The sequence below is a fragment of the Anomaloglossus baeobatrachus genome, chromosome 2 (assembly GCF_048569485.1).
Source record: "Anomaloglossus baeobatrachus isolate aAnoBae1 chromosome 2, aAnoBae1.hap1, whole genome shotgun sequence".
Lineage (NCBI taxonomy): Eukaryota > Metazoa > Chordata > Amphibia > Anura > Aromobatidae > Anomaloglossus > Anomaloglossus baeobatrachus.
Window position 1 is genome coordinate 442,758,551 of NC_134354.1, and position 13,718 is coordinate 442,772,268.

Below are 13,718 nucleotides of genomic sequence, written 5' to 3' on the forward strand. Positions count from 1 at the left end.
CACCAGCGTTGTAACTGCGCAGAAGGAATCACGCACCCCTCATTACTATGCTGGCAGCAGAGCGCAACGGCATCGGGCGGTCTTTGTCTTGAAATGTCTTGGAACTAAGAGTCACACAGCGGCTGAATTGTGGGCAGCTCTGGAGACTGAGTTTGGTAAATGGTTGTCTCCACCACCGAGCCCTGGTGCAATATGTCATGACGTAAAGCCTGGGCCAATGAGATGCAGAGGTGGGGCAGATCACCCTGATGGAGTGGTCTCAGATCATGGACCTATGCACCCTTCTAAACAGTTTCGACATGGCGACGAATATGTTTAGCGCTGACAATGCCATTAACAGCATGACAATTCCAGTCATTTACATGCTGGAGCACATGCTAAACACTATTCGGACTCAGGGGGTGGGACAACAGGAAGGGGAGGAACTACAGGAGGATTCATATGCGCAAGAAACAACAACATCACCAAGGTCCAGACGTTCATCATCACCAAGGCGGCAGGCATAGGACCATGGGGGACAGCGATCAACAAGGGCGCATGGTAGCAGGCGAAATGTTGAGGAAGGTGCAGGAGAACATAAAGAAATGGAGGACGAACTGTCCATGGACATGGAAGACTCAGTGGATGAGGGAGACCTTGGTCAAATTTCAGTTGAAAGAGGTTGGGGGGAGATGTCAGAGGAAGAAAGAACGGTTTGTACCTCTATGCCACAAACACAGCGTGGACTTGGTCCGCATGGCTGCGCCAGACACATAAGCGCCTTCTTGCTGCACTACCTCCAACGTGACCCTCGTATTGTCAAAATTAGAAGTGATGATGAGTACTGACTTGCCACACTATTAGATCCTCGGTACAAGTCCAAATTTTGTGACATAATTCCAGCCATAGAAAGGGACGCACGTATGCAGGAGTATCAGCAAAAGCTTTTACTCGATCTTAACTCGGCTTTTCCACAAAACACCCGTGGTGCACGGAGTGAATCTCCCAGTTGTAACTCGACAAACATGGGACGGTCTCGTCATCTTCAACAGTCTAACCGTACCAGCAGCACCGTATCTGGTGCTGGTAACAGCAATTTAATTGAATCTTTTCATAATTTTTTTAGACCATCCTTTGCAAGGCCACCAGAGACAACAAGTCTGACACATAGTCAATGGCTGGAGAGGATGATACAGGAGTATTTCCAAATGAACATCGATGCCATGACTTTGCAACTGGAGCCTTGCTCATTTTGGGCTTCAAATCTTGAAAAATGGCCATAGCTCTCCACTTACGCCTTGGAGATCTTGTCGTATTCAGCTGCCAGCGTTGTCTCTGAACGTGACTTCAGTGCTGCTGGGTGTGTGCTGACAGATAAGCGCACGCCTCTGTCCAGTGACAATGTGGACAGACTAACGTTCATCAAAATGAACAAGTCATGGATCCACAAGGAATTTACTACAACTGTGTCATCCTGGGAAGAGTAAATGCTTGTGTATTTTGAATGTGCTTGATGCAAATCTACCTGTGAAGTGTACAACTGGGGCACAAGTGCTGCCACTGAAGGGGTGGGTGTCTGTGTGGCCCAAGTTTTGGAAAAAAGGGAGACTCCTCTTGGAGTAACCCTTACTTGCTGTGTTTCTAAAAATGATCCAAGGTGAACAGATCTGGGATCAGTAAAGACTTTGCTACCTACCCCGGTGTCATCCTGGGGACAGTTAAGGATGGCGTATTTTTGAATGTGCTTGATGCAAATCTACCTGTGAAGTGTACAACTGGGGCACAAGTGCTGCCACTGAAGTGGTGGGTGTCTCTGTGGCCCAACTTTTGGAAAAAAGGGAGACTCCGCTTGGAGTAACCCTTGCTTACTGTGTTTTTAAAAAGGAGCCAAGATGAACAAGTCATGTTTCAGCAAAGACTTTGCTACCTACCCCGGTGCCATCCTGGGGACGGTTAAGGATGGCGTATTTTTGAATGTGCTTGATGCAAATCTACCTGTGAAGTGTACAACTGGGGCACAAGTGCTGCCACTGAAGAGGTGGGTGTCTGTGTGGCCCAACTTTTGGAAAAAAGGAAGACTCCGCTTGGAGTAACCCTTGCTTGCTGTGTTTCTAAAAATGATCCAAGATGAACAGATTTGGGATCAGTAAAGCCTTTGCTACCTACCCCGGTGTCATCCTGGGGACACTTAAGAATGGCGTATTTTTGAATGTGCTTGATGCAAATCTACCTGTGAAGTGTACAACTGGGGCACAAGTGCTGCCACTGAAGTGGTGAGTGTCTGAGTGGCCCAATTTTTGAAAAAAGGGAGAGTCCGCTTGGAGTAACCCTTGCTTGCAGTGTTTTTAAAAAGGAGCCAAGATGAACAAGTCATGGTTCAGCAAAGACTTTGCTACCCACCCTGGTGCAATCCTGGGGACGGTTAAGGATGGCGTATTTTTGAATGTACTTGATGCAAATCTACCTGTGAAGTGTACAACTGGGGCACAAGTGCTGCTACTGAAGGGGTGGGTGTCTGTGTGGCCCAATTTTTGGAAAAAAAGGGAGACTCCGCTTGGAGTCACCTTGCGGTGTTTTAGATGCCATGCCTATATCTTTTTCCTCGTAACGCTGTTTTGTTTTCGCATGAGAATTTGTTCTTGTCACTTTCCCATGTTTTTGTGTTGTGTTGTGAGTTGTTTGTCACCTTTTGGACACCTTTGAGGGTGTTTTCTATGTGTTTTATGTGTTTGTGATTGCCTCCCATTGTTTCCTATGCGGTTCGAGTGGTTCGCCGAACCAAACTCGAACGAGACCTCCGTTCGGTGAGCCGAACTCGGGCTGAACCACAACCGGTTCGCTCATCTCTAGTCCCGACCAATAGGTGGCAATCCATCAGTTCCGTCTCTAGCCTGTTACAGAGTCTGGGGAAAAGGGCGTGGATGTGTGTGTTTGGATGGTGTTTTACAGGCACTGATCTTCCAGGAATCTGGGGTTAGATGCAGTACCCTGTGGCACCTGACGCCTCAGCGGCGCCACAAAATCACATCCTCTTTGCTTGGACATTTAGTCCATGTTTACATGTAGCATAAATCCCGGGTTTTTCTGCTGCTTTTTGTGCACATAAATTCTGCTGTGTTTAACTGTTCAAGCAAACTGGATGTGATTTCATGAAAAGATGTCGCCGAAGAGGCATTTATGTGGAGCTTAAAAAAAACGCATGAAACAACTGCAGTTACTTTTGTAAGTGCAGAATCAAAGTTTTTATGTATTATAAAAGCACTAAAAAATGCAAATTCACATCTGCACTAAAAACGCATGAAATAAGGGGGAAAAGGCATAAAAATTCAGCAAGAACGCAATAATCAGAGAAGATTGTTATTGTGTAATTTGGTCCGAACACCTGCAGAAAACTAAAAAACACAGGATTTATGCAACATGTGGACACAATCTTACAGACACAAAATGACATGTCATATAGTGAAGCTTATATACAGTGGGTACGGAAAGTATTTAGACCCCTTCAAAGTTTTCACTCTTTGTTTCATTGCAGCCATTTGGTAAATTCAAAAAAGTTCATTTTTTTTCTCATTAATGTTCACTTTGCACCCTATCTTGACAGGAAAAAAAATCAGTAATGTAGAAATTTTTGTAAATTTATTAAAAATTATAGCCAAGGGAAATTGTTGCATAAGCTGAAAATATTTAACCCTTAAAAACATCAACTTTCTTCTAGCAAATTTAAAAACATCCAAAATTACACACAATAAACTAAAGTGCAAAGCAAAAGGAAGGAGGGTAAAGGTTGCACCCTAAAAATATACCTCACTTCTGTCCACTACCTAACGCAGAGGTCAGCACCCTAAATAAATGAAACGATATGGCGCCACCACTCTCCGAAGGCTATCCCTAATCTTCCCCACCTTGCCCTGACAAAAGATATGAAAGGTGCTCACATCTAAGGATATTATTATATTTTTTTTTTTTTATTTACATGGCCCTTCTCTTACTCCTGCACAAAATTGTTCCTAAACCTCTTCCAATACTATGAAGTGAAATTGGTTCATGTGTCTGTTTGATATATAATTCTGATTGTCCATTTGTTAAAAGAAAATTTCACAAACATTATTTGCACCTTGTCCTTAGATGTGAGCACCTTTCATATCTTTTGTCAGGGCAAGGTAGGGCAGAAAAGGGATAGCCTTCGAGAGTGGTAGCGCTATATCGTTTCATTTCTTTACGGTGCCACCCTCCGCATTAGGTAGTGGACAGGAGGGAGATATATTTTTAGGGTGCGACCTTTACCCTCCTCCCTTTTGCTTTGCACTTTAGTTTATTGTGTGTATTTTTGGATGTTTTTAAATTTGCTAAAATAAAGTTGATGTTTTTAATGGTTATATATTTTTGCAAATTTATTAAACAAGAAAAATTAAAATATCACATGGTCATAAGTATTCAGACCCTTTGCTTAGTATTGAGTAGAAGCACCCTTTTGAGCTAGTACAGCCATGAGTCTTCTTGGGAAGGATGCAACAAGTTTTTCACACCTGGATTTTGGGATCTGCTACCATTCTTCCTTGCAGATCCTCTTCAGTTCTATCAGGTTGGATGGTGAACGTTGGTGGACAGCCATTTTCAGGTCTTTCCAGAGATGTGCAATTGGGTTTAGGTCAGGGCACTGGCTGGGCCAGTCAAGAATGGTCAGAGTTATTCTGAAACCACTCCTTTGTTATTTTAGCTGTGTGTTTAGGGTCATTGTCTTGTTGGAAGGTGAACCTTCGGCCAAGTCTGAGATGTAGAGCACCCTGGAAGTGGTTTTCTTCCAGGATATCTCTGTACTTTGCCGCATTCATCTTTCCTTCAATTGCAACCAGACATCCTGTCCCTGCAACTGAAAAACACCCCCATAGTATGATGCTGACACCACCATGTTTCACTGTTGGAATTGTATTGAGCAGGGGATGAACAGTGCCTGGTTTTCTCCACACATACCGCTTAGAAATATCACAAAAATTTTAGAGATCTTATATACACAGGTGTGTGCCTTTCCAAGTCAAGTCCTATCAGTTTAATTAAACACAGCTGGACTCCAATGAAGTCGTAGAACCATCTTAAGGAGGATCACAAGAAAATGGACAGCGTGTGACTTAAATATGAGTGTCTGAGCAAAGGGTCTGAATACCTATGACAATGTGATATTTCAGTTTTTCTTGTTTAATAAATTTGCAAAAATGTCTACATTTCTGTTTTTTTCTGTCAAGATGGGGTGCAGAGTTTACATTAATGAGAAAAAAATGAACTCTTGAATTTACCAAATGACTGCAATGAAACAAAAAGTGAAAAATTTATAGGGGTCTGAATACTTTCCGTACCCACTGTAAATATGCAAAAGTTGTGGCTGCTGCGACTTTGAATGAATGAATGAATGAATGAACAGTTCAGGGCGTTTACTGCATGTCCCTCACTGCTAGATGGGTGTGGCTTGGACGACTAGGGGCGTGGCCAAAATTTCCCGCTGAACGCGTCCCTAGTAATTTGTCCATCTTTCAATTCTTTAAAAGTTGGGCAATATGCACACCTTACATGTATTGCACAAGCATGGAGTGATGCCAGGGCACACTACAACAGGCAGGAATGCAGCTATTTCAGATCCTGGGTGTTTAACTCATTATATATGAGGTCACACTGACTATGTATGCAATAAGTTTGAGAAAGGAAGAGCTCTCCTTTTGTCAACATGTCGAGAACCCCCTCTAGCGGAGTGCTGATAAGTCACTAGTGAAGCCAGAGGTCTAATGACGGGCTCCATTTCTGTCATACAGCTCATAGGTGATAAGTGACCCATCGTTGTACCCTTTTACAAATGTGCCAATGCTGGTGCTCTTCTTGTATTAATGTCCCCTTTCCTGGTCCTCTTCTTGTAGCAATGCCCTGTAGTAGTCTCACCTATTGTGCCATTCCTCACACACACACACACACACACACACACAAACACACACACACACACACACATACACACACACAAACACACACATACACACACACCAGTCATAAGCTCTGGGGGTATACAGCACTGGGGGGGACATACAGCTCTGGGGCATATACAACACTGATGTGGGGGAGATACAGCTCTGGGGGCATACAGCACTGGGGTGGGGGGACGAGAGAGTTCTGCAGGGTATACAGCACTGGAGTCAGGGAACAGAGTTCTGGGAGGGTGTACAGCACTGGGATTGGGGGCACAGACAGTTCTGGGAGTGTATACAACACTGGGGTCAGGAGACACACAGTTCTGAGGATATACAGGCAGTGCTGGGGTAGGGGGAGACAGACAGTTCTTCGGGGCATACAGGCAGCGCTGGGGTTGGGGGGATAGAAAAATCTGGGGGGTATACAGGCAGCGCTGGGGTTGGGGGGACAAAGAGTTCTTGAGGTATACAGACAGCCCTGGTTTTGGGGGGACAAAGAGTTTTTGTGGGGTAGACAGTTCTGGGGGTATACAGGCAGCACTGGGGTTTGGGTGGACAGACAGTTTTGGGGCGGTATAAAGGCACTGGGGTTGGGGGGACAAACAGTTTTGGGGGAGTATACAGCCAGCGCTAGGATTGAGGGGACAGACAGTTCTTGGGGGTATACAGGCAGCGCTGGGGTTGGGGGAATAGACAATTCTGGGGGGTATACAGGCAGTGCTGGGGTTGGAGGGACAAAAAGTTCTGGGGGTATACAGGCAGCCCTGGGGTTGGGGGGACAAACAGTTCTGGGTGTATACAGGCAGCACTGGGGTTTGGGTGCACAGTCATTTCTGGGGTGGTATACAGGCACTGGGGTTGGGGGGACAGACAGTTCTGGGGGACTATACAGGCAGCGCTGGGGTTGAGGGGATAGACAATTCTGGGGGGGTATACAGGCAGTGCTGGGGTTGGGGAGACAAAAAGTTCTGGGGTTATACAGGCAGCCCTGGGTTGGGGGGACAAATAGTTCTGGTGGAGTAGACAGGTCTGGGGGTATACAGGCAGCACTGGGGTTTGGGTGGACAGACAGTTTTGGGGCGGTATACAGGCACTGGGGTTGGGGGGACAGACAGTTCTGGAGGAGTATACATATATATACATATACAGTATTATGTGGAGGGCTGGCAGTATTGTCAAAGGGGTCTTTTAACCCCCTTTTAAATTTTTAGATAGCGCTGTCTTGATTGACAGTGGTATTTGAGCGGTTAATCAGCCCTGATCAGTTTCAAAACCAGTCTGAGCCAATGCCCGTGGGTGTCAGCTGTCATGTACAGTTGTCTTTTGAGGGATTTTTGGCCACGGGGGGAAAGGGGGGGCTATTTACTTTTTCCCGATCCCCATTTTAAATCGAAAATGAGGCAATAATACCCCTTAACAAGTGCCATTTTTATGCACATCTTTAAGGGGTTAAAGAATAAGTCCTTGGAATCTAGGAATCAGATGTATCTTAGGGATTACCACAGGAAATAATTCTTAGGGTCTTTTCCCATCTCTACAGAACATGTGCACATTCACTTCTATCTGCATTATAATCTGTGCTATCATTTTATACACAAGGCATATCTAAGGCTGGTTTCACATCTGCGTTGTTTCAACGCAAACGGACTCCGTCACTAATGTTTACAGTTCATTTATTTACAGTGGAAGAACGACAGCATGACTCATGCACTACCCGCATGTGTCCACATGGTGTCGCGCTTACACTGTAAATAAATGAACTGTAATACAGTAGTGACGGATTCTGTTTGCGTGAAAATAGCGCAAGTGTGAGTGGGGCCTAACAGGTTGTTAGTGATTCAACTCCTATAAAAAGAATGGACTGACCAGTTTTGGGGCTTCAGAATTAAGCCCTTTTTTGGTGTTTTTTTTCACAGTCAAAGAGCCGTAAATCTTTTTTTACATGTGACGTAACCGTATATTTGGCGTTGTTTTTGCAGGATGACTTGTTTTTATCAGTGGCTCTATTTTGGGCTACATATAACTTATTGACGAACTTTTCTGACCAACTTTTTATGGGATGATATAGAAAAAACAGCAATTGTACAATTGACCATGGTTTTTCTGCATTTAAAATTGCCGTTCCCTGTGCTGCACAAAAAAGAAATGTATTTTGTGGGTCAGTATGATCATAGTAACACCAAATTTATATTGTTTTATTTTTTTGTACATTAAATACACAATTACAAAAATATTTCTTTGTGTTGCGATTTTCTTAGAGCCATATGTTTAGCACTCTTCTTTCAACAGAACTGTGGATGGATTTATTGTATTCAATCCAAGATGTTCATAAAATAGGCTGAAAGACAAAGGAGCGTAAATAGGGTCATATCCGGGTGAGAGAGTTTAAAGCACTGAGAGAGGCTCACCTTGATGGGTTGTTGTGACAGTCACAACCACTATACTGGCGTGTAACACAGCTGCTGCAGCCCCACATGGAGACAAACTCAGGATGGAATAAGAAGGGTTAATGCCACACTGCAATGAATGAGAGAAAAATTCAAGAAAATTTGATTCTCCTTCATCAGATCAAAATCACATATGTTGTTAATAAAATCAACCATCAAATCTTCTTGGAGTTTGCTGTCATTCACAGCAGCGCAGCATTAACCCTTCCTACAACATCCTGAGTTTATTTAATGCAAAATGTTATTTTCATTGGTACCATCGTGTGGTATGAATGACTTTTAAATGATTCTTTTTAGATTTTTTTTATCATATTATATGGGAGGCAGAAATTCAGCCCCAACAGTCAATACTTTGTAGGACACCTTTACCTGCAATTATAGTCCTACTGAATAAACTGTTAGAGTTTGTATTATGGAAAGAAAAAAGCAGCTAAGTAAATAAAAACGAGTGGCCATCATTACTTTAAGAAATGAAGGTCAGTCAGTCCGAAAAATTGTGAAAACTTTGAAAGTGTCCCCAAGTGCAGTGGCAAAACCATCAAATGCTACAAAGAAACTGGCTCACATGAGGACCGCCTCAGGAAAGGAAGACCAAGAGTCACCTCTGCTGTGGAGGATAGTTTTATCCGAGTCACAAGCCTCAGAAATCGCAGGTTAACAGCAGCTCAGATTAGAGACCAGGTCACAGTTTCTGTAACCCTATTCCGGCATGCACCGCAGCACTGTCAGTTGTGCAGGTGACGTCACCGCTCTTCCCACACACGCGCAGTAGCAGCCTGTACGCAGACACCATGGATACACCGAGCACATACACACACATAGCGCACATGCATGTATACACTGAACAAACAGACACACCTAGATACTCACCTGTTCCCAGCAATGTGGTCCCCGGCACTGAAGTTCCAAGCGCTGCTTAAGTTTCCAGCTCCTCAGTGGACTGAATATTCAGTGAGTATAATGAGCGGCGGTCAGGAGCGGGAGGGAGCAGAGCCGAAGAAACAGCACTGGATAGAGGTAAATAAAGACACGTGTTTTCTCCGGGAGGGAGAGAGTACACACACACACACACACACACATACACAGACACCACGTATACACAGCGTACAGCCATATACACACATATACACATGTGACACCTACACACAGCGTACAGCCATATACACACACATACACTAGCGAACATATCGAACAGGGGCCCGAAGGTTCAGGGGGCCCTTGCTGGCCGGGTGGATCAGTAATGAGGGCAATCTGACCTGTTGTCCGGAGCTCCAGGCTCCCGCACCTGGAGCCTGGGGCCCTGGTCGGATCGCCCTTATCACACGCTGCGTGCCGGGCAGGTAGTGATTCTGCAGCTCCGCACAGTCAGTGCAGGCAGCGGAATGCAGGAATCTCTCCTCAGTTCCCTGCCCGGTACCTTTCTCTGTGACACACGCGCGCACCCTGATGTCATCAGTACGGCGTGCGTGTCTCATTTCAAAAGTTCCCACCTGGCAGGAGAAGAAGCGGCACAGCCAGGGCCTGTATAGAGAGAAGCAGCGACGAGCCCCTAGGAGAATAGCATCGGCGCAGCGAGGGCCCGTACAAAAGAAGAAGCAGCTCGGCGGGAGACCTGTACGGAGCTGACTGAGGAGGGAGAGGTGAGTGGTGACTAATAATCCGAGGGGGGGTTACTAGTGACTAATATTGGGGGTATAGTGATGTCATTTTACAGCTGTAGTATATAGGAGTGTAGTGGTGTAGTTTATTACAGGTGTATTATATAGGGGTGTAGTATATAATGTTGTAGTATGAGGGAGTGTAGAATATGGGGGTGTAGTATATAGGGGTGTAGAATATAGGGGTGTAGTATATAGTGGTGTAGTATATAGGGGTGTAGTATATAGTGGTATAGTATATGGGTGTGTAGTATATAGTGGTGTAGCATAAGTAGTATATGGGGGTGTAGTATATAGTGGTGTAGTATATGGGGGTGTAGTAGTGGTGTAGTATATAGGGCTGTAGTGGTGTAGATTATTACAGGTGTAGTATATAGTGGTGTATTATATGGGGGTGTAGTATATAGTGGTTGTAGTATATGGGGTGTAGTATATAGTGTTAGAGTATATGGGGGTGTAGTATATAGTGATGTAGCATATAGAGGTGTAGTACAGTACAGATCAAAAGTTTGGACACACCTTCTCATTCAAAGAGTTTTCTTTATTTTCATGACTCTGAAAATTGTAGATTCACATTGAAGCCATCAAAACTATGAATTAACACATGTGGAATGAAATACTTAACAAATAAGTGTGAAACAACTGAAAATATGTCTTATATTTTAGGTTCTTCAAAGTAGCCACCTTTTGCTTTGATTACTGCTTTGCACACTCTTGGCATTCTCTTGATGAGCTTCAAGAGGTAGTCACCGGAAATGGTCTTCCAACAGTCTTAAAGGAGTTTCTCAGAGATGCTTAGCACTTGTTGGCCCTTATGCCTTCACTCTGCGGTCCAGCTCACCCCAAACCATCTCGATTGGGTTCAGGTCTGGTGACTGTGGAGACCAGATCATCTGGTGTAGCACCCCATCCCTCTTCTTCTTAGTCAAATAGCCCTTACACAGCCTGGAGGTGTTTGGGGTCATTGTCCTGTTGAAAAATAAATGATAGTCCAACTAAACGCAAACCGGATGGAATAGCATGCCGCTGCAAGATGCAGTGGTAGCCATGCTGGTTCAGCATGCCTTCAATTTTGAATAAATTCCCAACAGTGTCACCAGCAAAGCACCACCACACCATCACACCTCCTGCTCCATGCTTCACGGTGGGAACGAGGCATGTAGAGTCCATCCATTCACCTTTTCTGCGTCGCAAAAAGACACGGTGGATGGATCCAAAGATCTCAAATTTGGACTCATTAGACCAAAGCACAGATTTCCACTGGTCTAATGTCCATTCCTTGTGTTCTTTAGCTCAAACAAGTCTCTTCTTCCTATTGCCTGTCCTTAGCAGTGGTTTCCTAGCAGCTATTTTACCATGAAGGCCTGCTGCACAAAGTCTCTTCTTAACAGTTGTTCTAGAAATGTGTCTGCTGCTAGAACTCTGTGTGGCATTGACCTGGTCTCTAATCTGAGCTGCTGTTAACCTGCGATTTCTGAGGCTGGTGACTCAGATAAACTAATCCTCAGCAGCAGAGGTGACTCTTGGTCTTCCTTTCCTGGAGCGGTCCTCATGTGAGCCAGTTTCTTTGTAGTGTTTGATGGTTTTTGCCACTGTACTTGGGGACACTTTCAAAGTTTTCCCAATTTTTCGGACCGACTGACCTTCATTTCTTAAAGTAATAATGGCCACTCGTTTTTCTTTACTTAGCTGCATTTTTCTTGCCATAATACAAATTCTAACAGTCTATTCAGTAAGACTATCAGCTGTGTATCTGTGCCGCCCCCGTGCCAGCAGCCGAGCTGCTCGGATCCGCGATGGTTCGAGGGGTCTCCGGACCTGGGGGTCGTGTGGCCACTCAAATGAAGGGGGGATATTTACAGGGGGATGTATTAGAGTTCGTGACGCCACCCATGGTATGTAGTAATTAGGAGTACCACCGCTGGAGTTGGTAGTACCCGGGGCTGATGGAATAGGGTAGCCAGGTGTTATGACCCTCCACGGGTAGGGGGAATACCCCGGGGCTCAGTGATGGTGGGAAGGTGCCGTTGGGTGCGAAGGGGTCACTTGCGAACTCACTCAGTCCATTAAGCTGACACCGACAACTGGATAAACCAAAGTTCTGGATACCGCTGCCGCAGAGGGGAGCTTAGTTCGGGTCCCGTCCCCAATGGTGCTGCCTGGTGATCTGTGACCTGCCTCCTGGCACTAAGTTTACTGCTCTGTTGGTCCCAGTAGTATAGAACTTGCTGGGTCCCGCTCCCCACTATGGCTAAGTGTGGGAGCTTGCTCTCAGGGTTCACGATTGGAATTTTCTGGACTGTTTTTAGTGGAAAGTCCTATCCCTCTCGTTGCGCTAGTACCCCGATTTTGGAGCGGGTGGAGAGCGGATCTTGAAGCCTCCGTTCTCTTTGGGTAAACTGTCAGGTTGCCTGAAGCTACTCCCTGACCTAGGGTCCACATACCCCGTCATGCCCTGGTCCCAGCCCGGTGATGGTGCAAGGTCGCCGGCTGTCCTCCTCGACAGATCCGTTCCCCTTGCCACGATCCCCTGTGACCGGGGATCCAGCTCCTCTAGGCCCAGACCACCGTCTGCCACCTAGATAACTTCCTAGGAGCCCTGCTCCTGACCTCCTCTCACTTCCACTTCTAAACTCAACTGTCTACTGACACTCCTTCTGACAGTCCTGACGTCTCCTTTTCAATCCCCCAGGTGGGTGACTCTATTCCACTAAAGCCGTCCACTGGTATGTTTGGTGGATGTGATGCAGAGTGTACCTAGGATTTGATTAGCTGATGTAGGCAACATCATATAGTTGGGGACCCATAACCAAGAAGGAGGTGGATACTGCACGGGAGGGCAGATTGTGAAATATCCTGTGACGACCTAATAATCCAGGGGCGTCACATATCCACCAGACTTCTGCACAATACAACTGATGGTCCCAACCCCATTTATAAGCCAAGAAATCCCACTTATTAAACCTGACAGGGCACACCTGTGAAGTGAAAACCATTTCCGGTGACTACCTCTTGAAGCTCATTCTTCGAATGCCAAGAGTGTGCAAAGCAATAATCAACGCAAAAGGTGGCTACTTTGAAGAACCTAGAATATAAGACATATTTTCAGTTGTTTCACACTTTTTTGTTAAGTATTTCATTCCACATGTGTTAATTCATAGTTTTGATGCCTTCAATGTGAATCTACAATTTTCAGAGTCATGAAAATAAAGAAAACTCTTTGAATGAGAAGGTGTGTCCAAACTTTTGATCTGTACTGTATATAGTGGTGTAATATATGAAGGTGTAGTATATAGTGGTGTAGTATATAGGGGTGTAGTTTATGGTGGTGTAGTATATAGGGGTTTAGTATATAGTGGTGTAGTATATAGCGGTATAGTGGTGTAGTTTATTACAGGTGTAGTATATAGTGGTGTAGTATATGGGGGTGTAGTATATGGGGGTAGAGTATATAGTGGTGTAGTATATAGTGGTGTAGTATATAGGGTGTAGTATATGGGGGTGTAGTATATAGTGGTGTAGTATATGGGGGTGTAGTATATAGTGATGTAGTATATGGGGGTGTAGTATATGGGGGTGTAGTATATAGTTGTAGAGTATATAGGGGGGTAGTATATGGGGGTGTAGTATATATTGTTGTCGTATATGGGGGTGTAGTATATAGGGGTGTAGTATATGGGGATGTA